The sequence below is a fragment of the Adiantum capillus-veneris genome, chromosome 17 (assembly GCF_014529385.1).
Source record: "Adiantum capillus-veneris isolate H3 chromosome 17, ASM1452938v2, whole genome shotgun sequence".
NCBI lineage: Eukaryota > Viridiplantae > Streptophyta > Polypodiopsida > Polypodiales > Pteridaceae > Adiantum > Adiantum capillus-veneris.
This window is the reverse complement of record NC_140947.1, coordinates 43,024,222-43,042,614: the sequence shown is the minus strand read 5'-3', so window position 1 is coordinate 43,042,614 and position 18,393 is coordinate 43,024,222.

Genomic DNA, 18,393 nt, shown 5'->3' with positions numbered 1-18,393 from the left:
CTTCCCTAATAACCTAGCCATGGCTAATGGATTGTAAAAAAACTCTCCCCCACCCCACTCTTTCCTCTCTCTCTCTCTCTATCTCTCTTACTAGAGAGGCATCTAGACCTTCTACAACAACCAAAGGATATTTGCAATGACCAGTAGGTAAGGACCACCTCTCAAGCCTATATAAAGAGGCCTCCGCTTAGCACAGAGCACACACACGAGAGAGAAGACACAAGTGAAGGAGGAGCACACTAGCTCCATGCACTCTACATTTTAAGCACCACTAATGCACGTAGTGCACCCCATACTTGAGAGCTAATGGCATCATGTTTGGTTGCAAGCTTGGGCATTTTAGCATTCGAAACATCACCATTCTCCCCATGATTCACCACATCACAATTGAGTTACTAATCATGACCACTCTATGCACATGAAGTAGTCACTACTCTCCCACCAAGCAACATGAGCAAACTTGGATTGAAGGCTTCAACGCCATTCTACCTTGGACCGCTCTTGATGTTGGTGATTGATGTCATTGGTGGCCGCATCTTCTTGATGTTTTCCCCTAACTAACCTTCCCGCTAATTTCAACCTTGATATGCACCATATGGCGCCCACCTTCCATGATGCATCCCTAATGCCAAGAGCTAGGTTTGTAATCATCAAGATCATTACTTGTAAGTATCATCATCGCCAATAAAGGGTGCAATGTTATTTTTATCTTTGGGGTCCATTCTCTATTTTGATCTCTCACAATTATGGGATGTTTCGTCTCTTGTATATCACCCTGCTTGTGCTCCATCATGTGCAATCTCTCTTGCCTGTCAGTGTGCCTTGTTCCGAGATTTTCACATATCTCCCTCGTGCACACACTAATGACTAGTGATCAGGCATTTCTTTACATGTGGACGTTTGTTACACCACCATTTCATGTTGATTACCTAGAGGGAATTTCACGTTTGCTACCCTAGGTCATGTATGTTTGCATCCTAGCTACACTTATGCTAGGTGGTGCCCCTTCCTACCTATAGGATCACTCCTACCTTGAGATGATGCTTGGGGATGTTCAGGCTATGTGTGGTGTAGAGGCCACCCCATATGGCATGTCATTTCCGGCCATCATTTTCTTGGCGCCCCCACGGAGGATCCTTTCATGAAACCTTCCAGTTTACAAGACTGAAACCCCTAATTTTTTGTGGATGGATGAATGGATAGCAGGGGTCATTAACTAGATGACAAAAGAAGAAGAGCTCCAAGCACAACTAGAAGAACTCCGCATCTCCATCAAAGCTCGAGTGTTAGGCGTAATGGTAATCGATTTGCAGTGGGAGAGTCAATCAACACGCAAAACTTAGTGGATATACATAGGTCGGGTGCCAAGAAGAAGAAGGAGAAGGTCAAAACCATGTCCACAACGTACAACCAACCCGAAACAACAAGATGGAGGGAGCTCTACACAATAGAGAATCAACACTATTATACTTCAAGAATTGGGTAACTCAAGTCACCGAGGTAATTATCACAGTCAGTTTCCAAGTTGCACCTGATCCTGCACCACAGATAGCGGAAGCACTTGCTCACGCTCTCACTAGAGAGACTAGTGATCTACTGAATTTGTTTCAGGAAAGAACACCACCCTCTCCCACAAGCTTGGACAGTGACTAAGCACCTCTAAGCTTCACATGAATCAGTACAACCTACCTCAAGACAGATCACACATACTGACGCGAGTATGCTTAATCACGGTAATACGGGACTTGAAGGCTCACTACCAGCACATCATCGGCACCATGCTGGGTGGGGAGTGGTTTTTTGAGGTTCTAGCATCAGATCAGCCATTTGTCTTACCTTTGGTACAAGGCAATGTACCGTTTGAGATTTTAATCTATGTCCTAGTATAAGCAAGTATACACGCCTCCTTGTAAAGAAAAAAAAACTTTTGCAAGCTAAGCAGTGTGTCTTTCTAGCTCTCTCTCAGTAATCATGGCAAGTGTAGCATTTCCAACATTTAAAGGAAAGAAGGGGGAGGATTTGGTAACAAACTTCCTAGATGACTTTGAAGTAGCATGTGTAGTGAGCAACAAAGATACAAATGAATCCCGGGTTAGAATCTTTAAGCATCTCATGAATCTAGAAGCTAGGTCATGGTACAATGCACTTCCACAAGCAACTAAGGATGACTTGGAGCCCTTAAAAACCGCTTTTAAGAGGCGTTTTGGGGAAGGTACCACTTTAGAGAAGTTGTGGGACAAGTTGAGAGACTTGAAGCAGGAGGGTCTTTTAGAATATGCCACCTATGAGTCCAAATTTGTGGATTTGTGGGAATGGTGGGTCGAGTCACTGGCAAGGGGAGAAGATGCACCCAATTTCCTAAAGAAAGACCGGTTCACGCATGGCTTATGACCGCTTCTCAAGGAGAAGGTGAAGGGTAGATTCCCGGCTACGTACGAGTTAGCCGTCAAGATTGCTCGCCTTAAGGACAAGAAGCTGCAAATGAAATCCAAAGAAACCAAGTCAATAGAAGCAGGAACATCGTGCCGACCAACAACCATGACAACCACCACTCCACCACTACCACCGGCTCATGGGGTAAGAGATGATCAACACCTGTATTAGTGACCAACTGCAAAATTTGTCTGTCCCACTAAATACAGCAAGGAAGGAATCAAGAAAGAAATCAAGACCCAGGAAGAGCACGAGGACAAAACAAGGAGTATCACTACTACAACTGTGGAGAAGATGGTCGCGGTCTGTACTACTGTCCCAAACCATGGCAAAACTATAATAGAGGAGGTAGGAGGAACCAGCTGTCACCCCCTAGAGAAAGAACACCCCCACCCCGAGCACCAGCCCCACCAACACAAATTCTACGCCCACCCTGAGCACCACCCATTAGGGAAAATATGAACCCTCTAGGGGCCCTTTGGGATTAAGGTTAATTAGAGGCCAGCCAATGAGAAGAGGGTGGTGGACACACTCTATGCCCTCAAAAATGTAGGGGGACAAAGTAGTCTTACACTTTTTAAATGGGCTCTTACCTAGTGAGAAGGTGGGGTGGGGGGGGGGGGGGGGGGGCATATGGAACCTCCAACTTCCCTCCTTTTTGATCCGGTTTTGAAAAAATCCCAAAAATTTGAAATTTTTCAAAAATTTCAAAACTCAAATTTCATCTTCTGAAAACCCCCCTAAAACTATTTTATGGTCAAAAAAGCATTTTTTGATCTCAAAAAGTCAAAACGTGCATCCAAAAACCCTAAAATTCAAATTTTTTTAAAAACTTTTAAAAAATCTTTTTTTGCTATCCAGAGCTCCCCCAAAATTAGTTATTAGGCAAAAAGGGATTTTCTCTCTCTAGAACCTCTTTTCCAACCCCTCCTTGGTTGCAACCATCACACTCATCCTCTACTCCAACACTCTCTCTCTTTACACCATCTCCATTGCTGCAGCAAGGAAGCTCCTCTCTCCTCCCCTACCACCTTCCATTGCCACACCAAGCAAGGCTTATCCACCTTCTCCTCCCAGTGCCACACCAAGCAAGGGTTGTCCACCTTCTCCTCCCATTGCCACAAGGGTTGACCATTTTCTCATATCACTTTATCACACCTACATTGTAGCAACAAGCAAGGTTCTTCTCCTCCTCCTAGTTTGCTTTGCTCAACCATGGCCAACTCTACTTCGCAAAGGCGACCAAAGGATGAGGTCACAGCACTTGCATGCAACAACACTAGAGGTGTTGATGATGAGTGGGTGCCACAAGAGTTCACCAAAGGTGCTTGGGTATACATGCAACCATCTGCTGTTGGCCCTCATCATGTGCGGAATCGTGCAAACTTGGATCTTCATTGGAAAGGAAAGCTCCTTGGCTTCAAGAACTGCAAAGACAAGGGGACCATAGCCATTGTGCAACATGTTTTCTCAATGTCAACCATGCACTTGCAACAACCACCTCGATTTCCAACACATTGTAAGTACATATTTTGAGAATACAAAGCTAGGTGTGAAATCACAGTGTAATGTTATTATGGATTCATACTTAACATTTGTCATGCATTTATAGTCATATTTCCATCCACGTTGGTGGAGGAGCAGCCACTACATAGTCTCTCCGGCACATTCAATGCTATACATGCGGATATTGGAGCAATAATGTTCCCGCATCTTTGCCCAACCAAATTGGTTCAAAGAAGGATTTTCTTCTATTCTCACTCCTATATTGTCCCTACTTCTACACAAGCATTTGGAACGCTTGAACCCATCAAAGTAACTTCCTTATTAAGTATGGAGTGGCCGGTCCCAGATTTGTGGTCGGTAGCATCTTTCAAGCAAAAGATGATAATGGATGTCTAAAACTCTTTGAAATACTCTAAAGCTTCTAAGTCTGTGGGCTTGAGCTGGTGTTTGCCTATTCATTGTTTTGTGCACATTTTTAAAGAGTTTGGATTTGTGGAGACTACCACAATGCTTGTATGTAAAGATGCGCATTACGAGGAATTAGGAAGGCTTTTAGAAGAGGACTGGGGTTTTGTGGAGGGCATGCACAACAAGGACCGGTACCGTTGTAAGGTTGGAGCTTCAGGTATTGGAATGCGCTATTTGAAATCCCGCACCTCCTTGTACATACGATTTCACTATGATCGTTGGATGTGCAAGCTTGGAGTGTGGACTCCCTTACAGAGTGTAGACGGCGCTATTGCAAGCTTTGACATTGCAGTGAAGATGCCCAACGATGCTTTGGAGGCAGTCCAAGTGAACAAGCATTGGACTCTCAGTAATGTTCGAGAACATTTGGTTATTATGGGTTTTGAGGCCCTTCAACAAGCACAATTTCGTTTACAAGGTCACAAGGTGAGAATCCTTCCACCACATTTTCAATACATCATGGTTTGTCGATCATTAGATGCTTATTGTAATGAATGTCCGCAGATTGGGAAGAGAATGGAAGACAAATTGAAGGTCGAGGAGGATTGGGGGATAGATGGAACTATGCTATCGATATTATAACTTTGTAACTCTTGCAATTTTCATATTGATCCCCGCTGTAATCAACATGATTTGCTTCGGCAAATCATGCCTTTGAATATAATTTTTTGCATTGGGATGAGAAATCATTTTTTTGGTGAAAGTGCCTTTTTTTTTTAATGTCTTAAAAAAAGGGTAAATTATAAAAGGGGGGCCACCTAACTCATTCACTATTTTCACTTTTGCAACTCCTGAGCTCCTCCACTCTCTATCCACACCCCAGGCTAAACATGGATGCTGCCACAGCCTCTGCATCTGTACCCACATCCACCCCTTTGTCACGCTTCATCCTCTTCCTCGAGGACACCAAATACAATGGGAAGTTGGACCTCCACACCTTTTTTACTCGTCTCCCTGACCTTGACTCCACAGTTGCCCTTCACATGGATGCATTTGAGGAGATTTCTGCGTTCATGGAGGAGCACATCATAAAATATTCTGTATCTATCCCCCCACATGCAGGGATCTGGGTGCCTTGCGATCTTTTGCTCTATATACACAAAGGTGATCGCCCATTCACCAAGCGGTTGCAACGATTCCAAGAAATTGCAACCAATGCAGGCCATTACTTGGACGAGCAAGCCCCTGGGGTGTCAGCGCTCAAGAAGCGCAAGTTGGGGGTGGAGTACCTTTCTCGGCTCGCAACATTTATCTTCTTGGTGAGCGAGGAACCTGATTTGGAGGAGCTCCGCTTACCACACCTTCAAGTTGGGTCCTTTATCAAGGACACCAAGGAGCAACAGGTTATCCCCATGAACCCTGGAGCGGAAGGAAAAGCACACCAGCTCGAGTACCCTAGGGGTCTTGAGGAAGTGGTTGAGAAATCCATAGTTGCGGCTAGCCCTAGTGACACTCCAGTGCCACTACCACTGATGGATGTGGCTATCCCAGAGGTAGAAATTAGCCGCTTCTCCTCAGTGTTAGTGGATGGGGAGGATTTTGTGTTCCTGCATGATTTGGAAAAAGCATTTGGCCTGTGCATGGATGAATGCTTGAGTGTGCTATGCAACAGCCGCAAATGTCCCTTAGACAATACGCTAGATGCCCTAGAAAGCAAGCTCTTTCCAGATGGGGACTCTGTTGCTGACACTATTGCAGTTGTATGTGCAGAGGTCCTGGCAGCAGAGCAGTTGCACGTGGCTGATGAAGATTTCCAAGCCACGCAAGCCAAGGTTGAGGCTGCTAGGATGCCTATGCCATTATGCAACCTCCCATCTGATGATCCAAAGCTTGTATCTGTGGTGCATGGGACCATTGACTTGGATGCAAAGGGCAACAGGGAGGAGGATGACAAGGAGCAGGAGGTAAACTGTATCCTAATTTTCATGTTACTATTTTATCCTTTGTGTCTTTTTTCTCAACCTTCATCGGTTTATGACAGGATGTTGTGGAGCTTGATGATTTTGCTGCAAGGATGGGTGGCAAGCGGACGGGCTTTGGACCGCAAGCTTCCCTTGCGCATTACCTCGGACAAATCCCCCCTGGCGATGTGGCCATTATCCATAATGAATTTACTCCCCAGGCCCATTTTATGACTTGGTCGTTAAAAGCTTTGAGCAAGTTTTTGTGTTTGAGTACCATTGCTCAAACTGCGCATCAAGTGTTCCTACTGCGTAGATCCCTTGTATGCACAGCGTTTGGCACTGGCTTTCGTGGTAAAGTGCTTGCCCAGATAGGAATACATGCTTCCATTGGCTCAACTGACCCAAATGCCATAGCGCAGTCCCTCTTGACTGGGGAGTTGCCTTACGCGCAAAATAGGCGCCAGGAAATGGTCAAAAAAATTCTGAACTCCTCAGATACATGATGTAAAATCACCGTGCTAGAAGGAATAAAAAATATTTGAAATTGTCCCTCTATATTGCAAATTCTTTTCAATCTGATTTGTCAATCTTGAAAATTGTTTCAATTGGTGATATGAATTGTTTTTTGACTTTGTTATTTCAAGATATGTAATTGCAGTCAATTAGAGTATAATTGTGATTTTTAAGTACCCTAGGGGGTTAGATTAGCCTTTAAGGGGCAAAAAATGCCTGGCCACAAGGGCGCGCAAATGGCCCATCCATCAGTTTTGGATGGGCCATTTGCGCGCCCTTGTGGCCAGGCATTTTTTTGCCCCTTATAGGCCAATCTACCCCCTACGGTACTTAAAAAGCACAAATTTATTGCAATGGATTGGTTTTGCATCATTCATTTAAATGCAACCTTTTTATGGCAATTCTAGTATATGTTCACACTCAAGGACACTAGAAAAGCTCAAATCAATTATGAAATGAAGTTTCCAGCAAACTATCACTTGCTTTAGCTCTACCAACTACACCCTTGCACCAAAAAGTCAAATTACATTGGACACTTGGTTTCACAATATGTTATTTGTTTTGATATCCTATAAGCAATTCAAAGCTTGAAATGACCAAAAAAAGGTGTCCATAAGGATCCATATAAAATAATGATGCAAAACCAATAGGTTTTAGTAAATTTGGTTATTTTAAGTACCTTTGGGGTAAGATAAGCCTACAAGGGGCAGAAAAAGGCCTGGCCACAAGGGCGCGCAAATGGCCCATCCATTCGTTTTGGATGGGCCATTTGTGCGCCCTTGTGGCCAGGCCTTTTTCTGCCCCTTGTCGGCTTATCTACCCCTAAGGGTACTTAAAATGCACAAATTTACTGAAATTGACTACAATTACATACAGAACTTGAAATTACAAAGATAATAGACAGAGTAGACACAATTGTTGATCATATTGTCATTGGAAAGTCAAATCATTACAAAGATAAGGGTGTGCAATACAAAAAGAGGGGTAACTTCGGCTAATGCTCGAAGTCTCGTCGCAATCGTCGTGCAAGCTGCATATCTTTTGGCTGTATTGTCACTCGCTTTGCATGAATGGCACATAGGTTGGTATCTTCCAACACTGAAATGATGTGGGCCTCTGCAGCTTCTTGAATAGCCTCTAGCACTATTGCTTGTATTCTATACTGATTTCCATAGCTTTGAAGCACTTCCTTCACAGTGCGAGCAAAGGGGGCGCGTCGAATCAAGAGCTCCGTCGTCTTCTGGTAGTGGCGGATTTCTGCAAATGCCCTTGCTATTTTTCGGCGCCGCTGCGGTTGTCTTGGGGGCACTTGCACATTTGCTGGCGGGCGGTGTGAAGGCTTCTTAAAAAACTTAGACTTGCGTCTGTTTACATGCTTAGGGGCTGGTTCTGCAGCCTGTTCCGATTCTTCCTCTTCCCTTGGTTGCCGATCTTGTCGTGTGGGGAGAGCTCCCTTGCCTTGAGGCAATGTCTTCCCCCCAACGGCCACCCGGTGTGTGCGCGGTATTTTTTCTCGCAGCCATGGTGGCTCACTCTCTGACTCGGTGTCTGTATTGACCACCCGAGTCCTGGATGGTCCTGCTTGTGATTGGGGGCGCGACGGCTACTTCCTATCGGACTCTGATGTTTGATTGCCCTCTGCTTCTCTCCAGCACTGGGCACGTTGCTTCATTCTCTTTCTAGGTGTTATATCTTGAGGAGGTGGAGATTCAACAGTCCTTGATGACTCTTGTGCCCTACCACCATGCCCACTACCAGAAGAGTTCCTGGAACGGCTAGGTGTTCGTGGCCGTTTTCTTGTGCCTTTAAGCCATGACGGCTTCTCACATTCTTGGAGGGTGTTTTTGTTGGCAGGCGGATGCTCTTTCGCGGTTTGTTTGGTGCGCGCCATTTCGGTGGTAAGAGCTCACCTGTTCTTAAGAAATGAGTGATTTATGAGAGCATGCAATATTTATAAGGGCCCATTTAAAAAGGGTCCTGTTCACACTAATTTTTTTAAAAGAAGTATTATTTTATTATTGGTGATATGAATTGTTTTTTGACTTTGTTATTTCAAGATATGTAATTGCAGTCAATTAGAGTATAATTGTGATTTTTAAGTACCCTAGGGGGTTAGATTAGCCTTTAAGGGGCAAAAAATGCCTGGCCACAAGGGCGCGCAAATGGCCCATCCATCAGTTTTGGATGGGCCATTTGCGCGCCCTTGTGGCCAGGCATTTTTTTGCCCCTTATAGGCCAATCTACCCCCTACGGTACTTAAAAAGCACAAATTTATTGCAATGGATTGGTTTTGCATCATTCATTTAAATGCAATCTTTTTATGGCAATTCTAGTATATGTTCACACTCAAGGACACTAGAAAAGCTCAAATCAATTATGAAATGAAGTTTCCAGCAAACTATCACTTGCTTTAGCTCTACCAACTACACCCTTGCACCAAAAAGTCAAATTACATTGGACACTTGGTTTCACAATATGTTATTTGTTTTGATATCCTATAAGCAATTCAAAGCTTGAAATGACCAAAAAAAGGTGTCCATAAGGATCCATATAAAATAATGATGCAAAACCAATAGGTTTTAGTAAATTTGGTTATTTTAAGTACCTTTGGGGTAAGATAAGCCTACAAGGGGCAGAAAAAGGCCTGGCCACAAGGGCGCGCAAATGGCCCATCCATTCGTTTTGGATGGGCCATTTGTGCGCCCTTGTGGCCAGGCCTTTTTCTGCCCCTTGTCGGCTTATCTACCCCTAAGGGTACTTAAAATGCACAAATTTACTGAAATTGACTACAATTACATACAGAACTTGAAATTACAAAGATAATAGACAGAGTAGACACAATTGTTGATCATATTGTCATTGGAAAGTCAAATCATTACAAAGATAAGGGTGTGCAATACAAAAAGAGGGGTAACTTCGGCTAATGCTCGAAGTCTCGTCGCAATCGTCGTGCAAGCTGCATATCTTTTGGCTGTATTGTCACTCGCTTTGCATGAATGGCACATAGGTTGGTATCTTCCAACACTGAAATGATGTGGGCCTCTGCAGCTTCTTGAATAGCCTCTAGCACTATTGCTTGTATTCTATACTGATTTCCATAGCTTTGAAGCACTTCCTTCACAGTGCGAGCAAAGAGGGCGCGTCGAATCAAGAGCTCCGTCGTCTTCTGGTAGTGGCGGATTTCTGCAAATTCCCTTGCTATTTTTCGGCGCCGCTGCGGTTGTCTTGGGGGCACTTGCACATTTGCTGGCGGGCGGTGTGAAGGCTTCTTAAAAAACTTAGACTTGCGTCTGTTTACATGCTTAGGGGCTGGTTCTGCAGCCTGTTCCGATTCTTCCTCTTCCCTTGGTTGCCGATCTTGTCGTGTGGGGAGAGCTCCCTTGCCTTGAGGCAATGTCTTCCCCCCAACGGCCACCCGGTGTGTGCGCGGTATTTTTTCTCGCAGCCATGGTGGCTCACTCTCTGACTCGGTGTCTGTATTGACCACCCGAGTCCTGGATGGTCCTGCTTGTGATTGGGGGCGCGACGGCTACTTCCTATCGGACTCTGATGTTTGATTGCCCTCTGCTTCTCTCCAGCACTGGGCACGTTGCTTCATTCTCTTTCTAGGTGTTATATCTTGAGGAGGTGGAGATTCAACAGTCCTTGATGACTCTTGTGCCCTACCACCATGCCCACTACCAGAAGAGTTCCTGGAACGGCTAGGTGTTCGTGGCCGTTTTCTTGTGCCTTTAAGCCATGACGGCTTCTCACATTCTTGGAGGGTGTTTTTGTTGGCAGGCGGATGCTCTTTCGCGGTTTGTTTGGTGCGCGCCATTTCGGTGGTAAGAGCTCACCTGTTCTTAAGAAATGAGTGATTTATGAGAGCATGCAATATTTATAAGGGCCCATTTAAAAAGGGTCCTGTTCACACTAATTTTTTTAAAAGAAGTATTATTTTTTAAATAAACATGTCGCTAAGAGTTGGACCCTGCGTTCACGTTTAGTGACTCGCACAGTATCCACTTTGATCCTTGTCGCACTCTGCATCGCCGCCATGCAGCATGCTTGGTGGGACCTTGCGACATTTGCCACTTGTTGCTATGCTCTTGACGACTCCATTTGCGCACTTCAATAGCAATCTTGGATTGTCGCGCACGCTACATTGTGAGCTTACGAGCAAATGTTGTGCGAAAAAACCAGTTGAACATCTCCTCCAAATAATTGGATTGCACCATTCCACCACCATGTCGAGTATTTTTGAAGTACACTCCCCTTGCTCGATAATGGGACTTCTCCATGCCTTAAATGCTAAAAATTTCAAGCGATCCATACTTGTGCATAAAAAATGCACCATGCGCAAACAAGATATGTTGTTCACATGAGCAAACGATCCACATTAGTAAATAAAAACAATCCCTTGTAATGAATACACCATGAATGACTTATCATGTAATGTGTGATGTTATTTTCACCCCAAGAAAGGGTGAAGACCTTGGAAAAATCCGCCAAAGCTTCTTGAAATGATTGCCGTTGTTCTTCTGTTGTGCTGTTAAGGCTCATAAGCTTGACCATTTTATCAAAATGGGCCCAAACTTGCTTGCGCTTGTTTGCAAGCTCGCCATTTGAATCATTGTCAGTAGTAGCTTTGCATAACTCCTTCCAAAGCTCCCAAAGGTTACCTGCCTGCTGGTTGGAGCTGCTTTGAGCATCATATGGACTTGGCTTTCCTTGGGAAACTTTCTTCAAAAAGTGTCTAGCTTTTTGTCCACTCATTGATACTTGTTGAGCAATTTCATGGGCCTCCCCTGTGTTCTTTGCAGCAACTATAGACACATTTCCACCGTGACAGCCAATGGAATTCAAGAGTACCTCCACTCTTTCGATCGATTCTTGGGACTTTTCCAACGGTTTCATTGTGAAAGAATAGTCAATGTGGAGATTCAATAGCCTATCAAAAATACGCATGAATGCGTGTAATGTACAAAAATGTACATTCGATAGAGGAAATCGAAAGATTGGATTCCAAGTGTGGTTCTTTTGATCACGGTCTGGGGCATTGAGCATGGGACATCTCAGAATATACGCTTCCCATTCTCTACCTTCATCTCCGACATCATGACAATCTAACCCTTGTTCTCCATGCCCTTGCCATGGAAGCATGTAACTGGCCTTTGCAGTGCTCTTATGTGATTTTTGTCCATTAGGTTTGTACCCTCGAGTGCAAAATGGACAAGGCATGAGAGAAAAAGCCCCTTGTTTGCAGCCAAGCAAACACTTTATGGTCTTCAAATCCCCACCTAAGTGCCACTCCACATCATAACTACCAAAGCCCTCAATCTCCAACTTTTGACCTGCAATTTGGGAGTGTATTACTTCTGTGATCCATGGAGTTCTCTCAAAAATCCATGAAAGTACTCCATTGGTCTCTTTGGGCACCTCAATAGCACCCAACCACCAAATGTCTTTCTTTGATTGCACGCTAAAAGATAGGGTGGGATATGGCTCGACTGAATCCCTTCGCTTGGTTTGCAGAAGGGCCTCGTTCATTAGAGTGACACTTAGCCTCTCTAACCTTCGGCCTTTCACTATTTGACACTCATCGAGTTTCAGCACAAAAGCGACTTTTGTGCCAAGCACTACAAAATAAATAGTGCTAAGACCTTAAACTTCAGCTTCTATGAAAAGAATAATACCAAAGAAAAAAGTAAAGTGTGTCACCTTCTTCAGGTAACTCGTAAAATCTAAGCATGGATTCTTGAAGCCTTCTAAGATCCACGAAAATATTGTTCCACATTGTGTAAGGAAAGCCCTTATTCGAAGGTCTTATGGATTGTTTTTTACCTTTTCCCCTTGTCTTTGTTGTGCACGAAGCATAAAGGGAAGTTGGCATTGTGTCCTCAATGTGTAGGTATGTCCCAATGCGGGAGAACACATCTTCGTTTGTGGCCTTCTTTGCGAGCTTGACCTTGTGAGGAACGGGAAATAGGTTTTCCACAATGCCATGTTCTTTGAGGTCATCCTTTAGGAGTTGAAAAATAGCCTGATAGGCTTTGGTGTTGATTCCAGCCTCATCAAAAGCTTGTTGAACGTTGTCGTGCTGTGACACGTACATAGTGGGAACGCATGCTACAAGATCTATCTTGTATTTTTTTAGATACATAATTATATTTCCCATAGTGTACATATGCATATTTAAGTATAATAATAAGCCTTCTATCTCATCCTATTATTTTTCTCAAGGGTAACATATCCTTACTTTACCATCAGAAAATACTATGGGAAAAGCATCAATAGCTCCGCCTCTTTAACCTGGGGCAAAAAGCATTGATTCTTTATTTCTACTATTTCATTATCATCTCACACCCTAGCTAGATCCTATATCTAGGGTAAACTCCAATATATATATATTCTATGTTTTTTTTATACTTTTCTTATATTTCTTTTTAAATAGCTACTAGGAGAGAATCAAATCCTAGTGGGACACTAGGTGGCATGATTTCAAAGATACACTTATTTTAATGCATTATTGCAAGCATGGTTACAAAACTTTGTCAAGGAGAAATGTCATGCTTTCATATGGCATGAGGTGTCCTTGGGAATTAAATGAAAGTCAAGGCTAAGGAGACCACATGAAGACTTTTGCTGCCATGAATGGACCCTATTTTGATGAATTTTTTACACAAGGTTCCAATCCGAATTGGAGAATGATTTTAAAATGAAAATCGTAGATAATGAGCTGAAGTTTTTGCCCATTATTTTTTTTTTTTTTTTGAAGCTACGGTTGAGGAGATATGATCAAAATACTGGACCCCAGTCTGCCCATATCATGCAGGGACAGCTCATTTCCAACTTTTCCAATTCCTGTTCACACTGGCTCCTCTCTTCTTGTGTAAACCCTTGTGGGTTCCCTTCACCTATAAAAGGGGACCTCTTCTTCCTTGGAAAGAACTCAAGCATTCAAGCCATTGATGAGAGGAATTCTCGAGGGAGTGAGTAGTAATGCCTAATTGTACGTAGCCATTAATATAAGCCCAAGCCTACACTTTCTCCTAGAGGGAGACTAGCCATTCTTGCAACAAGCTAACCTTGGAAGATCAACTCTAATCAAAGAAGGTCTTGCACTTGGTGTATCAATCAAAGTGGAATTATCCACTCTTCTTCTCTCTCCCATCAATAATGGTGCCGAAGGGTTTCAAGTAAGATGTGTTCTACATTGATGTTTTCTTGATTTCTTGTTGTTTTCATTTTCATCTCTAACCCAACATATATATATGTATCTAATCTCATCTCCTTAACCAAACCTATCTCTCTCATTCTTAGTAATTCATCCTCTCTAGGTTCTCTTTGCTACAGGTACATCTCTCCCCGCAGTATCCTTATTGCTTACGGGCAAGAATAGGGCTAGGGAGGGAAACTTCTCATCTCTTCACTTCTCTCATATCTACATTTCTCACATACTATCCTAGATGAATAACCCACATGATGATCATTTCTATCGCTTTCACTCTGTACGATCTATTAGAATTAACGTATGGATTAGCCGTAAAATACACTTTCAACAACGTATAGTGTTTCTCTTCGGCCCTGAAAGGCTCAATGAAATACTTCTATCACCGGATCCCATCATACTACCTCTCATAGACTATAATTTTTCTTTTGATGTAAGCGTAGTTATCTTGCTATGAACCAAGAGGATTTGTACACACAATTAATCCCAATCACTAGACAAAATATATATATTATGGTAAGCACAAAACTACAATTCCAAAGAACAATTCGTAGCCTATTTGGTCAGCCAAGATTGAATGCCATTAACTCATCCATTAACCCTTTCATATTACCCATGATACGATATGACCATAGCCTTGATGTTTTCATCTTCGTATTGTTTTGACATTCTCTTTTGCGTTCTTTCTTTGTGTGTGTGAATGCAAGAGAGAAAGAGTGAGTCTTCTTTGATTGCACTTCTTTCCAAACCCTAGTCTTCATGGCATCTATGGTTTAACTCCTTCATATAGTTTTTGTTGAGTTCTCTCACAAACTCTCACAGCCATAAGCCCGGTACTTTCCTTGCACTGCGTATACGGCAGCTACAGAGAAGACCTGGAGACATTGAAGTTGCAAAAGAACGACTCAAAAATGCAAGGTTGAAAAACAAGGACTATTTTGATAAGCGACATCGACTCAGGAGCAAAGCAATTGACAAAGGTGACTGGGTTTTAGTGTATGATAGTAGCCTTGATAACCAGCACACAGTCATGCGTAAGTTCTCAAAAAGATGGTTTGGACCGTATGCTGTAAAGCATGTGCATGAAAATGCTACTTACAGCTTGTCTAAACTAGATGGTACAGAAGTAAAGATTCCCATTGCGGGAAAAAGGATTAAAATGTTTAAGAGAAGAGGAGACAATGATCTAGAAGATATGGATGAGGAAGAACAGAAAAACACAGGTGAAGATCGAAGTGAACATGAAGCTCTGGAATCATTAAATGGACCCTATTTTGATGAATTTTTTACACAAGGTTCCAATCCGAATTGGAAAATGATTTTAAAATGAAAATCGTAGCTAATGAGCTGAAGTTTTTGCGCATATTTTTACTTTTTTATTTGGATCTACGGTTGAGGAGATATGATCAAAATACTGGACCCCAGACTGCCCACATCATGCTAAGACAGCTCATTTCCAACTTTTCCAATTCCTGTTCACACTGGCTCCTCTCTTCTTGTGTAAACCCTTGTGGGTTCCCTTCACCTATAAAAGGGGACCTCTTCTTCCTTGGAAGAAAAAAAAAGCATTCAAGCCATTGATGAGAGGAATTCTTGAGGGAGTGAGTAGTAATGCCTAATTGTACTTAGCCCCATTAACATAAGCCCAAGCCTACACTTTCTCCTAGAGGAAAACTAGCCATTCTTGTACGCCATCCTTGGAGGATCAACTCTAATCAAAGAAGGTGTTGTACTTGGCGTATCAATCAAAGTGGAATTATCCACTCTTCTTCTCTCTCCATCAATAATGGTGCCGAAGGGTTTCAAGTAAGATGTGTTCTACATTGATGTTTTCTTGATTTCTTGTTGTTTTCATTTTCATCTCTAATCCAACATATATATATGTATCTAATCTCATCTCCTTAACCAAACCTATCTCTCTCATTCATTCATCCTCTCTAGGTTCTCTTTGCTACAAGTACATCTCTCCCCGCAGTATCCTTATTGCCTACGGGCAAGAATAGGGCTTGGGAGGGAAACTTCTCATCTTTTCACTTCTCTCATATCTACATTTCTCACATACTATCCTAGATGAATAACCCACATGATGATCATTTCTATCGCTTTCACTCTGTACGATCTATTAAAATTAACGTATGGATTAGCTGTAAAATACACTTTCAACAACGTATAGTGTTTCTCTTCGGCCCTGAAAGGCTCAATGAAATACATCTATCACCGGATCCCATCATACTACCTCTCATAGACTATAATTTTTCTTTTGATGTAAGCGTAGTTATCTTGCTATGAACCAAGAGGATTTGTACACACAATTAATCCCAATCACTAGACAAAATATATATATTATGGTAAGCACAAAACTACAATTCCAAAGAACAATTCGTAGCCTATTTGGTCAGCCAAGATTGAATGCCATTAACTCATCCATTAACCCTTTCATATTACCCATGATACGATATGACCATAGCCTTGATGTTTTCATCTTTGTATTGTTTTGACATTCTCTTTCGCGTTCTTTCTTTGTGTGTGTGTGAGTGCAAGAGAGAAAGGGTGAGTCTTCTTTGATTGCACTTCTTTCCAAACCCTAGTCTTCATGGCATCTATGGTTTAACTCCTTCATATATTTTTTGTTGAGTTCTCTCACAAACTCTCACAGCCATAAGCCCGGTGCTTTCCTGGCAAGACCGCAAATTTCTCGACAACGTCATCATCATTAACCACATTTCTTAATTTACGCATAAGGTCCTTGGTGACTGCATCCTTAATGTGCTTACCTCCAGGTGATTGTAAGATAGAAATAACGTCCTCGATATTGAGACAACTAGTGAGAAGGTTGACTCGATTATCTTGGCTTGTTCCACCGCATGCCTCCTGGATGAAGTTTCTAGCAACAAATAAACATAAATGTTAGAAAATAGTGTGAAGTAAGAATGCAGCATGCAAGTAAAGACCAAATCACCTTGTGGCTGTAACTCGTCGTTTGCGTGCTCCTCCGGAATGTGCAAGAGTTTCAATGGATGAATACGGGAGTTTGCGTTCCCCTGCACCAAGGGGTGTTTCTTTCAAGTATGTGATGGTGTTGGTAAGCTTTTGGATGTGGGACTCCTTTTCTTGCATTTGTTGTTCAAGACTTTTAACTACCCTCTCCGAAGAGGCAACACTCTCTTGTAATGCTGTCGTCTTGAGGTGAAGAGCTTGACATTCGTTAATCCACATATGCAAAGAAGCACCTGCACCCATACCCAGCCGCTTGCAATAGCTTAACAAGCCTGCTTCTCCCCTCCCAAGAAATTGAAGAAATGTGGAAAGGCTATTAAACGGTGGATGGAAGCGGCTTATAGGATCATAAGGGTACAAATGGCCATCCACCCAAATGTCAACATTGGTCTCACAAGCGGTGCGACGTTCCTGTGATGACCTTTGATCACCTTCACTAGTGGTCTTCGGTGCAAATGCCGTGGGTAAGCGAATATGTATGCTTTTGGTGTACGGAGTACGTGGTGGTGGAAGCAAACCATTTGTGATGTCCGTGAGCACCATGGAGGCTGTTGCGTGAGGAAGCAAATGATGAAAAGATAGAGGGGGAAGGGTAGAGAGGCCGAGCAGGATGGGAGGAGAGAAGGAGGGAGGGAGGGGAGGGAGAGATTGGGGAGGAGGAGGAAGGTAGGGGCAGAGAGGGAGAGGAGAGGGAGAGGGAGAGAGGAGGGAGGAGGATGAGAGAACAAAATGTTTATTACTTTTTGGGGGAAAAGATTTTTGAAAAAATGGACTTTCTAAGCTTGTGGGTTAAAAAATGGGTCAAAAAATGATTTTTGGATATGTATATATGTTGGGAGGGAGTTTTAAGTAAAAAAAAAATAAAAATGAATTTTTTTTAAAAAAGTCAAATTTTGACTCTTTTTGACCCACGGAATTGCTGATGTGGACACACCCCTATGCTTCCTTCACTTTAAAAAAAGCTAGAGAGAGAAAGCAACCCTTTAGGTCCACATCCTACATTTGTCTTAAAAAAAGGCTAGAAAAGCTTACTCAAAACTACCTTCTTCAATGCCCTTGCCCCCTAAACCCCACACAACATTAGCCTTAATCCCTAAAAATTAGGATTCCTTACAAGGCCCATGCAAGGTTCATATTTCTCCTAATGCACAAGCATCCATTCCACCTCTTCCACTGGAACCACCACCTGATCGTCCTGTAAACATCATAACGCTAGAAGTGAATGGAAAGGCTATAGTGGTGGATCCACCCAGAGTAAAGGAGAGGGATAAGGGTAAGGAGAAGGTAACCTTTGTAGAACCATTTGAAGCCATGACTGTGAAAAGCGATAGGAGGGAAAAAACTACACAATCATATGATACT